General features: G+C 37.5%; 1 protein-coding gene across 1 annotated transcript in view; it reads right to left on the reverse strand.

The window, feature by feature from the left end:
- GPC6 (glypican 6) overlaps positions 1–17872 on the reverse strand; it is a 2314333-nt gene that overhangs the window by 1164984 nt on the left and 1131477 nt on the right. The window lies entirely within an intron of this gene.

Here is a 17872-nt window from a genome sequence, read left to right on the forward strand (position 1 = left end):
CTTGTAAGGCTACATGTACTAAGCAGCAAAAGCTGCTCCGAAGCCCTTGCGGGGCAGGTTTGCATATGCGAGCCTGCTTCCTGCAATGTAAGAAGCAGCAGTTATTAGACTGCTGCTTCTTACACTTTACACCACCTCTGAAGTGGTGAGGAGAAATCACAGAGAGCTTTTTCACTCTCGGTGATTGACAGCCCCTTCTCTCACATGATTGTTTGTGCGAGAGAAGGGGCAGGCTTTACATGCTCACCTGAGTGTGTAATTATACATACGGGCAGCAGATCCTGTTTATCCACTGCCCAAATGTAGCATAGTCGAGCGGACAACTTTTTGAGTTGAGAAGATTGTCTGTTCACCTTTTAGTACATGGGGGCCGTATATCATGCCAAACTGGAACATGGTACTTTAAAACCAATAAAAGTAAATATTAATAAAAACATAATTTGTACTTACCTGATAAATTAATTTCTTTCATGGTGGTGAGAGTCCATAATCCATTACTCCTGGGAATTACTCTTCCTTACCACTAGGAGGAAGCAAAGATTTGCAAACATAAGAGCTCAATAAAACCCCTGGATATGGATGGGAGGGCGGACAGCGCCTAAGACTAAATACCGGCTACACTATTAGGAAGACCCCCTATTAGGTCTAGGAGTAATAGCAGTGAAGGATAAATCGGAGCGCCTAAGGCTTAGGTATAAACAGGAATCACACTGTGATTAAAAATACATTAATTTATTACACCATCTCAATATAAACAAAAGTATTAAAATGTTAAAATGAATACGACCATTGATTGGAACAAGTTATTTGGACCCTTGTAAGAGGATCTTAGCTTAATTGAATCAGTTTCTCTTCTGGTTGTAACAGATATAGAGATTAAAACAGGTGCTGTGCTTAATCACAATAAGAAATTAAAACAATACTGTGCTTGATCACAATAGTAAATTAAAACAATACTGTGCTTAATCACAATAGTAAATTAACTTAGCTTAGTTACACAACATATAGTACATGTAATGTGACAAGATAGTGAAAATCAGTGATTAAAATGCTGACGTGGAAAACTGTGATAAAAAAATATGGTACCAAACAAAAAGTGGTATAAAAAATCCAAAAATATTCAAATAGTCAAAAAAATCGAAAAATCAAAAAATCAAAAGATGAAAAAATGAAAAAATAAAAGGCAAAACCGGTTTGTCAAAAAAAGGTGAATTAGAATTGTGTTATTGCTTTAAAAGCTATGCGATAAATTATGTCACAATAGTGGAAGTGATTCTAATCAATTCTATAATCAACCATAATACAGACTCCTAATAAGAAAAGAGTCTCATATAGTGAGCTATGATGTTGGCCCAAAAGACAAATCAAAAAGCCAAAAACAATATAGTAGCTATATTCTTGTTTCCAATATAGGCTAGATGAATTGTAATGTTGCTGGCAATAACTTACAAATATGTCAATGTATTACTAAAAAATACAATTTAAAATGCACAAAATATTAAAAAATACAGATTCTATAAAAAGTCCAAGAGATTAGTCCGTTTGGAAATAATCCAAACTGGGGAAACTGTGGAAGAGAATAAAAACAATATCCTTAGGGACTGTCCTGATCCAGAATCCTAGTCTTTACAACATGGACCTGAAAACAAAAACAGAAAAAATCCTCACATAAAGGGCCTATAGGATAGAGTCTAATGGTGATCAAACTTACCCCAAAAGCCAAATGTCCTGGTACTAATGAAGCCTCACAAATCTCTACGCGTTTCGGCCCTGCAGCGGAGCCTTTCTCAAGATATCAATAAAACCCCTCCCACCTCACAGGTACCTCAATGTAATATATAGCCAAGAAAATGAGGTAGTAAAAAATAATAATATGAGCCATACAAAAAGCAGGAAAAAAGATGTGCTTCAAGAAAAAAAAAAAACACAGAAAAACACAGAAAAACACAGGGTGGGGTCTTGTGGACTCTCACCACCATTAACATTTTTTATCTATCAAGTAAGCATAAATGACGATTTCTTTCACACAGGTGGTGAGAGTTCACGATCCATTACTCCTGGGAACTAATACCAAAGCTGTGAAGCCCACGAGTAATAACAAAAGGTGGGATTTAAAACATTTTTTTCATTGAGTAAAATAAATGCACAATCCCACAGAAACCCCAATAATACCAATAAATATAAGTCTTATTTATTTCTTTATTTTTAATGCACATAAAAAAATAATCAGGCACATATAAATCAAGCTAAGACAACTGCCTGAAGGACCTTCCTACCAAAATGGTAGAATTTAGTAAAAGTATGCAAAGAAGACCAAGTAGCTGCCTTGCAAATTTGGTCAACAGAAGCCTCATTCTTGAAAGATCAAGAAGTGGCAACTGACCTTGTAAAATGAGATGTAATACATTGTGTTGAAGGCTGAACCACATTGAAGTAAGTCTTGTGATTTAAAAGTTTAACACAAGAGGCCAAACACACAGCAGAAACTTTCTGTCCTTTTCTAGTACCAGAAAAGTGAACAAACAAACTAGAAGTCTGTCTGATATCCTTAGTACTATCAACATAATATTTTAATGCTCTAACAACATCCATATTATGCAAAGATCTTTCTAATGCATTCTTAGGATTAGGACATAAAGAAGGAACAACAACCTGCTGATATTTTCTGAAGAAAAAACTTTAGGCAAAAAGTCAAATTTAGTTGTTAAAACTGCCTGATCCTGATGAATAATAAGATAAGGAGAATCACAGGAAAGAGCAGACAATTCTGAAACTCTTATAGCAGAGGAGATAGCCAAAACCATAGCTGGAGAACACTGCCGGATGGAGTTCTCACTCCCCCGGATGAAAGGTCTGCCTGCTCAGGAAATCCGCCTCCCAGTTGTCCACCTCTGGGATGTGGATCACCGAAAGGCAGCAAGAATGGGCCTCTGACCACTGAATTATTTTGGATACTCTGATGATTGATGTAAGCCACTGACGTTATTTTGTCCAACTGGAACCTGAAAAACTGGACCGAGGCTAACTGAGGCCAGGCCAGAAGAGCATTGTAGATCGCTCTCAGCTCCAGAATGTTTATAGGAAGAACAGACTCTGGCTGAGTCCAAACTCCCTGAACCCTTAGAGAGCGCCACACTGCTCCCCACCCCAGAAGGCTGGCATCTGTTGTCACAATCACCCAAGATGGTCTGCGAATGAAAGCAGATTCCCTGGGAGCGATGATCCAGAGACAACCACCATTGAAGAGAATCCCTTGTCTTCTACTCCAGTAGTATTCGAGGAGACAAATCCATATAATCTCCATTCCATTGCCTGAGCATGCTTAACTGCAGAGGTCTGAGGTGGAACTGAGCAAACGGGATGATATCCATTGCCGCTACCATCAGCCAGATTATCTCCATGCACTGAACCACTGAAGGCCCAGTAGGGGACTGAAGGACTAGACAAGTATCGATAATCTTTGATTTCCTCACTTCTGTCAGAAAAATCTTCATTGATATGGAATCTATTATGGTTCCCAAGAAAGTTACCCTTATGCTTGGGACTAAGGAACTCTTTTCCAAATTTACCTTACACCTGTGAGATTGCGGGAAGGATAACACCATATCCTTGTGAAATCTTGCTTGCTGTAAGGATGGTGCCTGGACTAGGATGTCATCCAGATAGGGTGCCACTGCAATGCACCGTAACCGAAGCACCGCCAACAGCAATCCCAGAATGTTTGTGAAAATTCTGAGAGCTGTGGCAAGACCAAAAGGAAGAGCCACGAACTGGAAGTGTTTGTCCAGAAAGGCAAACCTTAGAAACTTGAGATGATTCTTGTGAATGGCACATGAAGGCACGCGTCCTTTAAATCCACTGTTGTCATAAATTCACCCTCTTTGATCAAGGGAAGAATGGAACAAATAGTTTCCATCTTGAAGGACAGTACACTAAGAAATTTGTTTAGACTCTTGAGGGATCTAAAAAGTGGTCTGAAGGTTCCCTCTTTTTTGGGAACCACAAACCTATTGGGATAAAAAAAAACCCTGTTCCTGTAATGGAACTGGAACAATCACTCTCAGGTCTGAGATGTCTCCTACTCAGTGTAAGAACGCCTCTCCTTTTGTATGATCTGCAGATAATCTTGAAAGCAGAAACCTGCCTCTGGGAGGAAAACTTTTGAACTCTGTTCCTGTATTATCTCGAACCCAAGCCTGAGCGAAGAAAGAAAGTCTGCCCCCTACAAGATCCAGTCCCAGAACTTGGGCATGTCCTTCATGCTGTCTTTGATTCAACAGAAGCTACTTGAATTTTTTTTTTTTTTTAAATTCTTTAAATTTCAAAAGAGATTATTTTCGTCAAGCCAGGTCCCAACAAGGTCTTCCCCTTGTAGGGAATTGCTAAAAGCTTAGACTTAGAGCATACATCCATAGAACAAGGCTCTAACCATAAGCCTCTGTGAGCTGCAACAGATAAACCTGAAACCTATGTTTCCAGTTTGATAACTTGAAGGGAAGAATTCAAAATAAAGGAATTAGCCAATTTGAAAGCTTTAATCCTATCCTGGATTTTATCCAGGGGAGTTTCTGACTTAGTAGCACTAGACAACGCATCAAACCAATATGCCGTCGCACTAGTGACGGTAGCAAAGTACACAGCTGGTTGCCATTGTAAGCCCTGGTGTACATCCCTTTTCTAATTTTTGTCCATAGGACCTTTGAAAACTAAACTATCCTCTAAGGGTATAGTAGTTCTCTTAGCTAAGCTGGAAACTACTACTTCCACCCTAGGGAATGTTTACCCAGCCTCCTTAGTTAAGTCAGCTATGGGAAACATCTTTTTAAATATAAGGGATGCGGTCTCTTCCATTCCTTAAAACTTACTGGACGCACTAGGATAGATTACGTTGGTAGTGTCGGAGTCGTCCAGGGTAGCTAAAACCTCCTAAAGTAACAAAAGGAGATGTTCACGCTATAAAACTGAAAGAAGACAACATCAGGATCAGATAAAGATATTATTCCATCTGCCTGAGAATTCTCTCTCAGATAATCCTGAAGTATCTCCCTCTTTCAGTTAACAGGGAAGAACCATTCGGAATAACAACTACTGAATCAATCACCCTAAATGATTGAAAATAATTCCTCTAGTAATGTTTTCTACCTCGTGGGAAAAAACAGATAATGCATGAAATGCAGAGTAACTCCAGGTGGAGTGTGAGAGGAAGCGCAGGGCACTGCATGTGGGCCATAACATTTTGTGGGATCACTATAGGAGAAATGTGTGGCATAGTTTGACCATTGTCAACAGACTCCTAAACAGCAAACGCCTTAGAAGGAGTAGGTTCAGAAAAGAGTGGCATTTTTTAATAAAAATTGACACATAAAAAACGTTACTGTCTCTTTAAATTTTAAAAAGTAACTTTTTATTTTTGTGTGCTCTTGTTCCATTGTAAGTCACAAAGGATGAGTTAAACAAATAAACAGCTGAAACTCTTTTAATAAAAATTAACAGATAAAAAATGTTACTGTCTCTTTAAATTTTAAATTGTAACTTTTTATTTTTGTGTACAGAAATGAGTTAAATTAGCATGCAAATATTGTAGCACCTATTTACACCTCAGTTAAATCTTGCTGAGGGGCCCATCTGTCCATCAGTACCTAATACTTAAATGTAAGGAAACTCATTCAACACTTAGAACTTCATGTTTCTAAAAACATAACTTAGTGCCTAAACAGATCCGGAGCGACGCTATAGCGCTATCTGGACCCACATATATGAGAGCACTAAGTACTGTGCTAGAAATGAATAACAGCTCTACCTTCCGATGAACGGAATAAATGAAGCGTGTGCAGCCTAAGTCGGCCTCAAACATAACTCCATCCCTCGTGGGCGTGATAACACTCAATCTCTGAGTCTCATTATAGTAGTACCTAGAGATTGAAGGTTGCGCAGCTCAAAACGGCGCCAAACATAACCCCGCCCATTGTGGGCGTTACAACACATGATCTCCCGGTCGCCATTATTATTTTTAGAATACACACGAACAGTGTACAGCTCCACAGTATCACAGGTGCAGGTGGTGAGAGGGACTGTCAACCTCGATAATATGTAGAAAAATAGAAAATCCACAGCACCACTGTAAGTTTTCAATGCTTTATTGAGACATCTTTATCCCATGCAGGTACAAAGTAGATAGGCAGCAACGTTTCGGGATGTTATCCCTTAATCATGCTAATGAGCCTCATCTGTTGAGGTACATTTATAGGCCTACATATTAACCCCATGTATAATGTTACAAAGTGATTTCTATCACTTAACACTACCACCTAGTGGTTACAAAAATTATTACAATGTTAAACACATAAACAAAGTTAAAAACAATATACAATATACAATATACCTATTCATATGTTGTTAAAATACATATAATTTCTTACCAATACTTGATTTTTACAATGTAATTCATTATCTAAGGACTATTGCAATTTTTTATACTACATAAGTATATATTACAGAAACACTTTAAGGTCCAGTTCTCTATTAATGCCTTTAGGAATTAGAGCATCCAATTTATGTATCCAGTATGACTCCTTTTGTTTTAATATGGTTTCCCTATTGCCCCCTCTTCTTAAATTATCCACTCCATCAATTATTTGCCACCTTAACTGACTTATATTGTGGCCTGCACTCAAGAAGTGACATGATACAGGGGCTTCTTGGTCCCCACATCTGATATTGGATCTGTGTTGACTCATCCTATCTCGTACCCTTCTGGTGGTCTCACCGATATAGATTTTGGAACACGGGCATTTAATGAGGTATACGACATAGGATGAGTCACACGTATAGAAATTGTTAATGCTAAATTTTTTCCCCGTTTGGGGATGTTGAAATTCTGTCCCTTTAATAACTGCACTACAGCTTGCACAGCCCAAACATGGAAAGGTTCCATAACTCTTTTTAGTTATGTATTTCTGTTTCTTCCTAGATCCTAAATCATTTCTAACTAGAATATCCCCCAGGTTTTGGACCCTGCGGTATGCCATCATTGGTGGATTTTTAAAGGATACAACATCCATATTGCAATTTTTCAAAATGTGCCAGTGTCTGGATATAATGTTTCTAATTTCTCTATTGATGGGGTTAAACTGTGTTACACACACTACCCTCTCGTCATTCTCTTTCTTAGAAACACTAATTCCTTTCTCCTCTGGCTCCTGAACCCTTTTAATCTCACTTTCAATCAATTTCACAGGGTATCCCCTTTGTATGAATTTATCCCCCATTTCTTGAAGTCTATTCTTGACTAGTGATTCTTCATTGACTATCCTTTTCACTCTTTTAAATTGGCTACATGGTATGGAATTTTTTAAGGGTTCATTATGAAAGCTCTCATACCTTAGTAAAGTATTTCTGTCTGTTTCCTTTCGATGTAAATCAATCTTAAAATTACAAGTTTCCTTATCAATATGTATTACTGTGTCCAAGAATACCACCTTTTCTTCACTGAAGGTTAATGTGAATTTTAAAATTCACATTAACCTTCAGTGAAGAAAAGGTGGTATTCTTGGACACAGTAATACATATTGATAAGGAAACTTGTAATTTTAAGATTGATTTACATCGAAAGGAAACAGACAGAAATACTTTACTAAGGTATGATAGCTTTCATAATGAACCCTTAAAAAATTCCCTACCACGTAGCCAATTTAAAAGAGTGAAAAGGATAGTCAATGAAGAATCACTAGTCAAGAATAGACTTCAAGAAATGGGGGATAAATTCATACAAAGGGGATACCCTGTGAAATTGATTGAAAGTGAGATTAAAAGGGTTCAGGAGCCAGAGGAGAAAGGAATTAGTGTTTCTAAGAAAGAGAATGACGAGAGAGTAGTGTGTGTAACACAGTTTAACCCCATCAATAGAGAAATTAGAAACATTATATCCAGACACTGGCACATTTTGAAAAATTGCAATATGGATGTTGTATCCTTTAAAAATCCACCAATGATGGCATACCGCAGGGTCCAAAACCTGGGGGATATTCTAGTTAGAAATGATTTAGGATCTAGGAAGAAACAGAAATACATAACTAAAAAGAGTTATGGAACCTTTCCATGTTTGGGCTGTGCAAGCTGTAGTGCAGTTATTAAAGGGACAGAATTTCAACATCCCCAAACGGGGAAAAAATTTAGCATTAACAATTTCTATACGTGTGACTCATCCTATGTCGTATACCTCATTAAATGCCCGTGTTCCAAAATCTATATCGGTGAGACCACCAGAAGGGTACGAGATAGGATGAGTCAACACAGATCCAATATCAGATGTGGGGACCAAGAAGCCCCTGTATCATGTCACTTCTTGAGTGCAGGCCACAATATAAGTCAGTTAAGGTGGCAAATAATTGATGGAGTGGATAATTTAAGAAGAGGGGGCAATAGGGAAACCATATTAAAACAAAAGGAGTCATACTGGATACATAAATTGGATGCTCTAATTCCTAAAGGCATTAATAGAGAACTGGACCTTAAAGTGTTTCTGTAATATATACTTATGTAGTATAAAAAATTGCAATAGTCCTTAGATAATGAATTACATTGTAAAAATCAAGTATTGGTAAGAAATTATATGTATTTTAACAACATATGAATAGGTATATTGTATATTGTATATTGTTTTTAACTTTGTTTATGTGTTTAACATTGTAATAATTTTTGTAACCACTAGGTGGTAGTGTTAAGTGATAGAAATCACTTTGTAACATTATACATGGGGTTAATATGTAGGCCTATAAATGTACCTCAACAGATGAGGCTCATTAGCATGATTAAGGGATAACATCCCGAAACGTTGCTGCCTATCTACTTTGTACCTGCATGGGATAAAGATGTCTCAATAAAGCATTAAAAACTTACAGTGGTGCTGTGGATTTTCTATTTTTCTAATTATTATTTTTAGAGATAGGTCACCTGGAGATAACTGAACGTTTCATTGTGAACCTGGGGGCAAATTATAATACCGTATGTTAGGTAGTACACCAAACAATCACCTCTCCTGAGCCCTTTTATATCCAGCTCGGTCCAAGTGATTAAACACTTTGTCTATATAAGCCCCCAGAGAAGCCATTTTCTAATCTCCTCAGCCCCAGTGCCTGCTAATAACATACTGTCACAGGATCCCCTCCCTTTATATATATATATATATATATATATATATATATATCTATATCTATATCTATATCTATCTATATATATATATATATATATATATATATATATATATATATATATATATATAGGAGTTTATGTCCCAATAAAGTGCTACACTTTCTCTGTCCTGAATCCTTTCTTCAGACCCAGAATAAAAAAGTCAGCACTTACCTTTAAAATCTGCCTACAGCAGGGCAGCTCAGCAGGTTTAAGAGGTCCTCTCCCTCCCATAGCCCTGTGGATAAAGATAAAGCCTGAGTCATCTTACTTAGGCTATCATTCAGGATTAGGGCAGCATCAGTGTATGAGAGGCGCAGTGAGAATTATGTCCCGCAAGTTCCCATTGCTCTAAAGCCACCCTTGCTCTACTGAAGAGACTGATTTGGACTACGGCTACACCCTAGAACAAAGCAGCACAATCTTGTACTACTTAAAAATAATAAACTCTTGATTGAAGAATCTATACTACCACCTCCTATCAATAACGTAGGCAAAAATTATGACTGGAGTGGGAGGGAAGAGCTATTTAACAGCTTTGCTGTGGTGCTCTTTGCCGCCTCCTGCTGACCAGGAGGTGAATATCCCATTAGTAATTAAGATGATCCGTGGACTCATCATGTCATAAAAAAGAAAGCCCCTTTACCTCCAGGAACAGTTTCTATTATACAATCTAAATCAGAACCAAACAGTTTCTGTCCCTGAAAGGAAAGAGACAATAATCTGGATTTTAACACCATAGTGGCAGATGAAAATTTAAGCCACAAGACTCTCCTAGTAAGGACTACCAACACATGCTTTTGATATTGATCTTCATAATATCAAACCCAGTACCACAAATAAAAAAATGCATTTTTGAACAAACCCAAAAGATTTCACTAGCAGAGTCATTAGAACACAGTTCTGAAAGACTAGATAACCAGACACAGCAGCCATATCCACAATTGAGATTGCAGGCCTGAGCAAATACCCTGCTTGTAAAAAAGGCCCTTCTATAAAAAGATTATAATTTTCTATCCATAAGGAGCTTTAAAAGAAGTAGTACGTTTAGCCAAAGTGGAAATAGCTCCATCAACTTTAGGAACAGTTTCCCACACTTCAACACTAACAGCAGATAAAGAATATACCTTTTTTGCAGAGGGATAAAATGAATTAGCTGGTTTAGACCATTCCCTAAAAACCATACACCATATAGGTACAATGTGCGGTAAGCCTAACTGGCAAAACAAAGTAGAGGCCATCTGAATGCTAGATAACCCAAAATGAGATAATGCACATGAAAATACTGACAGTTAAATGGTATTTAAGCGTGCCAAAACCATTGTGCTCAAAACCAAGGTCATACGTGCTCTAACCCGACGTGCATATTACAGCCAAAGTGCAAAGAAAGATGTAACAGAACTGTATAAACGTATGCTTTTCCAATCTGCATTAAGCCTGACATGCGCTATACCAATGTGCATAAACTCAACAAGCAACTCTCGAGTATTCTAACTAAGCGTGCCAACAAAAAACAACACGTGCAATACAGCAAAGGGAAAAATGTGAAGATTATGTCCCAGAGCCATATAAATTATATTTTATATATATATAGTATCCCACAAAAGCTTTTCCAATGAGCATTAAGCCTGATGTGCGTTATACCAATGTGCATAAACTCAAAAAATAAACACTCAAAAATTATAACTAAGCATGCCAAAAAAACAACAACACATGCAATACAGCAAAGGGAAAAAATTGAAGATTATGTCCCAGAGCTATATATATATATATATATATATATATATATATATATATATATATATATATATATATATATATATACTGTACATACAGTATCCCACAAAAGTGAGTACACCCCTAACATTTTTGTAAATATTTTATTATATCTTTCATGTGACAACACTGAAGAAATGACACTTTTCTACAATGTAAAGTAGTGCGTGTACAGCCTGTATAACAGTGTAAATTTGCTGTCCCCTCAAAATAACTCAGCACACAGCCATTAATGTCTAAACCGTTGGCAACAAAAGTGAGTACACCCCTAAGTGGAAATGTCCAAATTGGGCCCAAAGTGTCAATATTTTTTGTGGCCACCATTATTTTACAGCACTGCCTTAACCCTATAAGGCATGGAGTTTACCAGAGCTTCACAGGTTGCCACTGGAGTCCCCTTCCACTCCTCCATGACAACATCATGGAGCTGGTGGATGTTAGAGACCTTGCGCTCCCCTACCTTCCATTTGAGGATGCCCCACAGATGCTCAATAGGGTTTAGGTCTGGAGACATGCTTGGCCAGTCAATCACCTTTACCATCAGCTTCTTTAGCAAGGCAGTGGTCGTCTTGGAGGTGTGTTTGGGGTCGTTATCATGTTGGAATACTGCCCTGTGGCCCAGTCTCTGAAGGGAGGGGATCATGCTCTGCTTCAGTATGTCACAGTACATGTTGGCATTCATGGTTCTCTCAATGAACTGTAGCTCCGCAGTGCTGGCAGCACTCATGAAAGCCCAGACCATTTCACTCCCACCACCATGCTTCACTGTAGGCAACACACACTTGTCTTTGCACTCCTCACCTGGTTGCTGCCACACACGCTTGACACCATGTGAACCAAATACGTTTTTCTTGTTCTTATCGGACCACAGGACATGGTTCCAGTAATCCATGTCCTTAGTCTGCTTGTCTTCAGCAAACTGTTTGCAGGCTTTCTTGTGTATCATCTTTAGAAGCGGCTTCCTTTTGGGACGACAGCCATGCAGACCAATTTAATGCAGTGTGCTGCGTATGGTCTGAGCACTGACAGGCTGACCCCCCGCACCCCTTCAACCTCTGCAGCAATGCTGGCAGCACTCCTATGTATATTTCCCAAAGACAAACTCTGGATATGATGCTGAGCACGTGCAATCAACTTCTTTGGTTGACCATGGCGAGGCCTGTTCTGAGTGGAACCTGTCCTGTAAAACCGCTGTATGGTCTTGCCCACCTTGCTGAAGTTAAGTATCAGGGTCTTGGGAATCTTCTTATAGCCTAGGCCATCTTTATGTAGAGAAGAGTTTTTTCAGCCTCAGAGTTCTTTGTCATGAGGTGCCATGTTGAACTTCCAGTGACCAGTATGAGAGAGTGTGAGAGCGATTACACCAAATTTAACACACCTGCTCCCCATTCACACCTGAGACCTTGTAAAACTAATGAATCACATGACACCAGGGAGGGAGAATGGCTAATTGGGCCCAATTTGGACATTTCCACTTAGGGGTGTACTCACTTTTGTTGCCAATGGTTTAGACATTAATGGTTGTGTGTTAAGTTATAAGTTATACAGACTGTACATTTACATTGTAGCAAAGTGTCATTTCTTCAGTGTTGTCACATGAAAAGATATAATAAAATATTTACAAAAAAGTGAGGGGTGTACTAACATTTGTGGGATACTGTATATATACACAGACACACACAGAGTCTAAAAGTTAAAAAAATTATACTTTATAATAGACACTCATCTACCAGCAAACAACCAGTAGACAGCCAAACAAGTACTGAAACATATCAGCAGAGGTTATGGAATAAGAGTGTATTGAAGATACATAAAAGGAGGCAAAAGACACGTCCATGTGACCAAATATGAAGGATCTGTGAAGGATTTCCAGTAAGGCAAAAAAGAAGTCACAAACCATAGCCCATATACGTCCCTCTGACAAGTAGGGAAACCCAGGCCTTAACATAGACTGAGAACCCCTCTCTCTGAAGAATCAAATGCACATTGTCTTTCTTCAACCACCTCCAGTGGAGGCAAAGGAAAGACTGAGGTACCCGTGAGGTGGAAGGGTTTTATGGAGCTCTTGAAGTTTGGGAATTTTTGCCTCCTCCTAGTGATAAGGAAGAGTAAATCCCATGAGTAATGTATCATGTACTCTCACTAGCTGTATGAAAGTAAGCAATTCTTTAAAACTTAAAGTGATAATATAGTCATCAAGCAAATATGCCCAGTATACCCAACATACATAGCTACAAATGGCATTTGGGTGGTTTAGCAGTGATGAAGAAAGATTTGGATTGCAATAGGTTAATCTCACATATGTAAATTAATATTTCCCTTACAAACTAAACAAAGGGATTATTTAAAAGAATTTAAGTACTGAAACTTTAAAGGGATAGTATAGTCAAAATTAAACTTTTGTGGTTAGATAGAGCATGCAATTTTAAGCAACTTTCTAATTTACTTCTATTATCAATTTTTCTTGTTCTCTTGGTATCTTTATTTTAAAAAGCCAGAATGTAAGCTTAGAAGCCAGCCCATTTTTGGTTTAGCCCTGGGCAGCACTTGCTGATTGGTGTCTTAATTTAGCTATCCAATCAGCAAGCGCTACCCAGGTTCTGAACCAAAAACCATGCTGGCCAATTTTCCTAGAAAGCAAAAATAAACTTTGGAAACATATAGCCAATAGATTGTGATCAACCTCCCTATTAGGGTAGGTATTGAGGTAGGTAGAGTTTTAGCAAGAAATGTAATTCCACTCCAAAGAAATAAGCATTTCTCGGATTTCTAATACAAAGCCACTCCCACCTTACAGTGACCAGGCAGACAAAATTAGTGTTAACAAAGCAATAAAACATGCATGCACACAAATTTGCTTTCAGAGCTATCTTAAATTTTAGTTTAAAATATCTAAAAAACTACTAATCACACAAATGTTCACTCAAAGTAATGGCAAACCCTCACTACACAATCAATTTAAATACAGAGTTTCAAACAAATCCATCTAGTAGTTTCTTATATAACTGGTTAAAACTATAATCTTCATTAATGCAAGGGTTACAATTTGGGTATTTTAAAACCATTGTTCTTGGACCATTTGACCTGGTTTATTCCAGATACGACTGAACTGCTATTACATATATAAACAAGGAGCTGGAAATAGTCACTGCATATATTGAAATCTCTGAGACTAGCAGTACAAATATAGTGATGTGTGTAAGCAAAGAAAATTAAGTGGGAAAAATAAAGCTGTCAGATGGCTACGGCCCCTTGTAAACTTACTTCACTAAGAAGCATATGTATTAGATATAACGCTATTACTGTATCAAAGCGTCATAATATTAGTAACAGCAGTATAAAGAGTTAAGTAATACAGCTAGTACAATAACTTACTGTATCAGTCTCTAAGTGCTGGAGACAATAGCAATTATGTAGCAACACACATGTCCACAGGCTCAAATAGCAACAATGTAGTTATCTATGCTGTAGGTGCAAAAGAATCCTGTTATTAACTAATTGTCGCTTGAGCTATTTGCTCTGCCCAAAGGGATCAGAAAATGATACTGCTATAACGTGTCAGCCCTATAGAGATATTAAAATTATATGCGTACAGGAAGTGGTACTATAACAATTCCAGTACCCTCCTCTATAGTTAAATCTTAAAGTTTCATTAGCGGTTGAGAGATAAAGTACAAGTTATATCGGTCAGGTCCAATAACTAATTAAAATGCTCACAGGAGCCACAAACAGCTTCCCCCCCCCCCCCCGCCCTTGACATGTTTTGCCAAACAGGTGATGCCATTGGTTCTTTCCTTTTCTTCTTATATAAATGGGTCTAGATTTCCAATGTTAAGGCTATAGGACTTTCAACTCTCATATCCCTATTTTTTCAATCTAAAATATCTAAAAAAAAAAAAAAAAAGAATGAAACAAATCACTTTTCCACAATTTTCACTATTGCAGTGATTTCCTGTCCAGATCAAATTTAGCAAGATATGTCATTCCCCTCCAAAGATTTTTTTTTTTTTTTTTTTTTTAATGAAAGCCGTTCTCAACTTAAATTATCAAAGAAGGGATAAGCGCTAATCTTATTATATATACCATATATATGATAATAATCCCAATATGAGTTTAATAACGTTAGATGAATCTTTCTTGATGTGTCCACAAATTTTATGTGAATCCTTTAAATCCAACTACAATCCTACTTACTTAGAAATCAATCCAATGAGGTAAGTGCCACATGTGACCAGCATCCTAGGTGTTTTTCATGTTCATGTTCACCGTATTCCTGTGGTCTACTACACTGCTTCTTGGTGTATGGTATTCTTGTAACCTCCATAAGGTGCATATGGGATGTGTGGTTGCATGCACACGGAGAGATATAGAGAAAGAAAATAAATTGTTTTATGTAATCAAAACATGCATTTACACACAAAAAACAGATATGTATATATAAATATTTGTTTAAAAATAAAAAGAACATGTTCTATGCGAAAACATATTTGAATGTTAAATATTAATAACTACCTTCACGTTTAGTGCTGTAGGTTTAACACGAGAGCCACAGCAATAAACAGTGTGCCACTAATCTGGCCCATCATTTTGGAATATATATTTAAAATAATGATAAAAACAAAATCTTGATTTCAAATAACAATTAAGAGCTTTGAAAACAGCAAGTCAGGCAAGACTAACTTCATGTTCACTACAAAAATAGGGTACCTTTAAAGGAATAGTAAAGTCCAAACTAAACTTTGATGATTCCGATAGGGCATGTAATTTTAAACAACTTTCAAATTTACTCGTATCATCAAATTTGCTTTGTTCTCTTGGTATTCTTAGTTGAAAGCTAAACCTAGGTAAGCTCATATGCTAATTTCTAAGATCTTGAAAGTCGCCTCTTATCTGAATTCATTTGACAGTTTTTCACAGCTAGAGTGCTTTAGTTCATGTGTGCCTTATTTAGATAACATTGTGCTCACACATGTGGAGTTATATAAGAGTCAGCACTGATTGCCTGAAATTCAAGTCTGTCAAAAGATCTGAGATAAGGAGGCAGTCTGCAGACCCTATGATCCAAGGCAATTACAGAGGTAAAAAATATATTTCTATAAAATTGTTGGTTTAACAAAACTGGAGAATGGTAAATAAAGGGATTGTCTATATTTTTAAACAATAACATTTTTGGTGCTTACTATCCCTTTAACAGAAAAGAATGTGACGCACTTAAAATAATAAGAAAAACAAACATTTTCTTTTGTGATTCAGACAGAGCATAACATTTTAAAAAAGTGTTTAATTTACTTTTATAATCAAATTTGCTTTGTTCCCATGGTATTCTTTGTTAAAGAGATACCTAGGTAGGTGTCTGGAGCACTACATGGCAGGAAATAGTGCTGCCATATAGTGCTCTTCTCAATGTATTACATTATTGCAAAGCTGCTGCCATATAGTGCTCCAGACACATGTACGCTCCTGAGCTTACATATCTGCTTTTCAACAAAAGATACCAAAATAGTTGTGTGTCCGGGTGCAAGAGGTTGTGCAAAAGCAGCTAATCAGTTCAGAAAACAAAGCAGGGCTCTATAGCAATAGTTAAACTGGAGTCATTTCCCAAAAGCATATTCAGGTAAACAGAGTAAAGACACATACACAGGTACTTAAATATCAAATCTTAAAATGTGTCTGTTTTCCAAGAGCACAGTTCAGTAAATAGAGCCGGCTCACACACAGTTATTCAGGCAGCAAAGTTTAAACAGTAGTTGCTCTTCAAGGGCACCGTTTTGTAAACGTAGTAGGATAGTACTCATTAGTGAAAATAAGCCACACAATTAGAGATTGATACAAATGTTTCATTATATTTCATCAATTCTACAATTGCTTATTACTATCCTTGATGAGGCACACTAAGTGCAAAACACACATTTCGGCTGGACATTGAGAAAAGCATGTTGTAAAGATGGCCTTAAGGAAATACTGGCCTAGATTTAGAGTTAGGAGCCTCTAACGCTGGTTTTAGGCTACCGCCGGTATTTGGAGTCAGTCAGGAAAGGGTCTAACGCTCACTTTTCAGCCGCAACTTTTCCATACCGCAGATCCCCTTACGTCAATTGCGTATCCTATCTTTTCAATGGGATCTTCCTAACTCCGGTATTTAGAGTCGGGTCTGAAGTGAGCGTTAGAAATCTAACGACAAAACTCCAGCCGCAGAAAAAAGTCAGTAGTTAAGAGCTTTCTGGGCTAACGCCGGTTCATAAAGCTCTTAACTACTGTGCTCTACAGTACACTAACACCCATAAACTACCTATGTACCCCTAAACGGAGGCCCCCCCACATCGCCGCCACTCGATTAAATTTTTTTAACCCCTAATCTGCCGACCGCCACCTACGTTATCCTTATGTACCCCTAATCTGCTGCCCCTAACACCGCCGACCCCTATATTATATTCATTAACCCCAAATCTGCCCCCCAGAACGTTGCCTCCACCTGCCTATACTTATTAACCACTAATCTGCTGAGCGGACCACACCGCTATTATAATAAAGTTATTAACCCCTAATCCGCCTCACTAACCCTATAATAAATAGTATTAACCCCTAATCTGCCCTCCCTAACATCGCCGACACCTAACTTCAAACATTAACCCCTAATCTGCCGACTGGAGCTCACTACTATTCTAATAAATGTATTAACCCCTAAAGCTAAGTCTAACCCTAACACTAACACCCCCCTAAATTAAATATAATTTAAATCTAACAAAATAAATTAACTCTTATTAAATAAATTATTCCTATTTAAAGCTAAATACTTACCTGTAAAATAAATCCTAATATAGCTACAATATAAATTATATTTATATTATAGCTATTTTAGGATTTATATTTATTTTACAGGTAACTTTGTATTTATTTTAACCAGGTA

The sequence above is a fragment of the Bombina bombina genome, chromosome 3 (genome assembly GCF_027579735.1).
Source record: "Bombina bombina isolate aBomBom1 chromosome 3, aBomBom1.pri, whole genome shotgun sequence".
Lineage (NCBI taxonomy): Eukaryota > Metazoa > Chordata > Amphibia > Anura > Bombinatoridae > Bombina > Bombina bombina.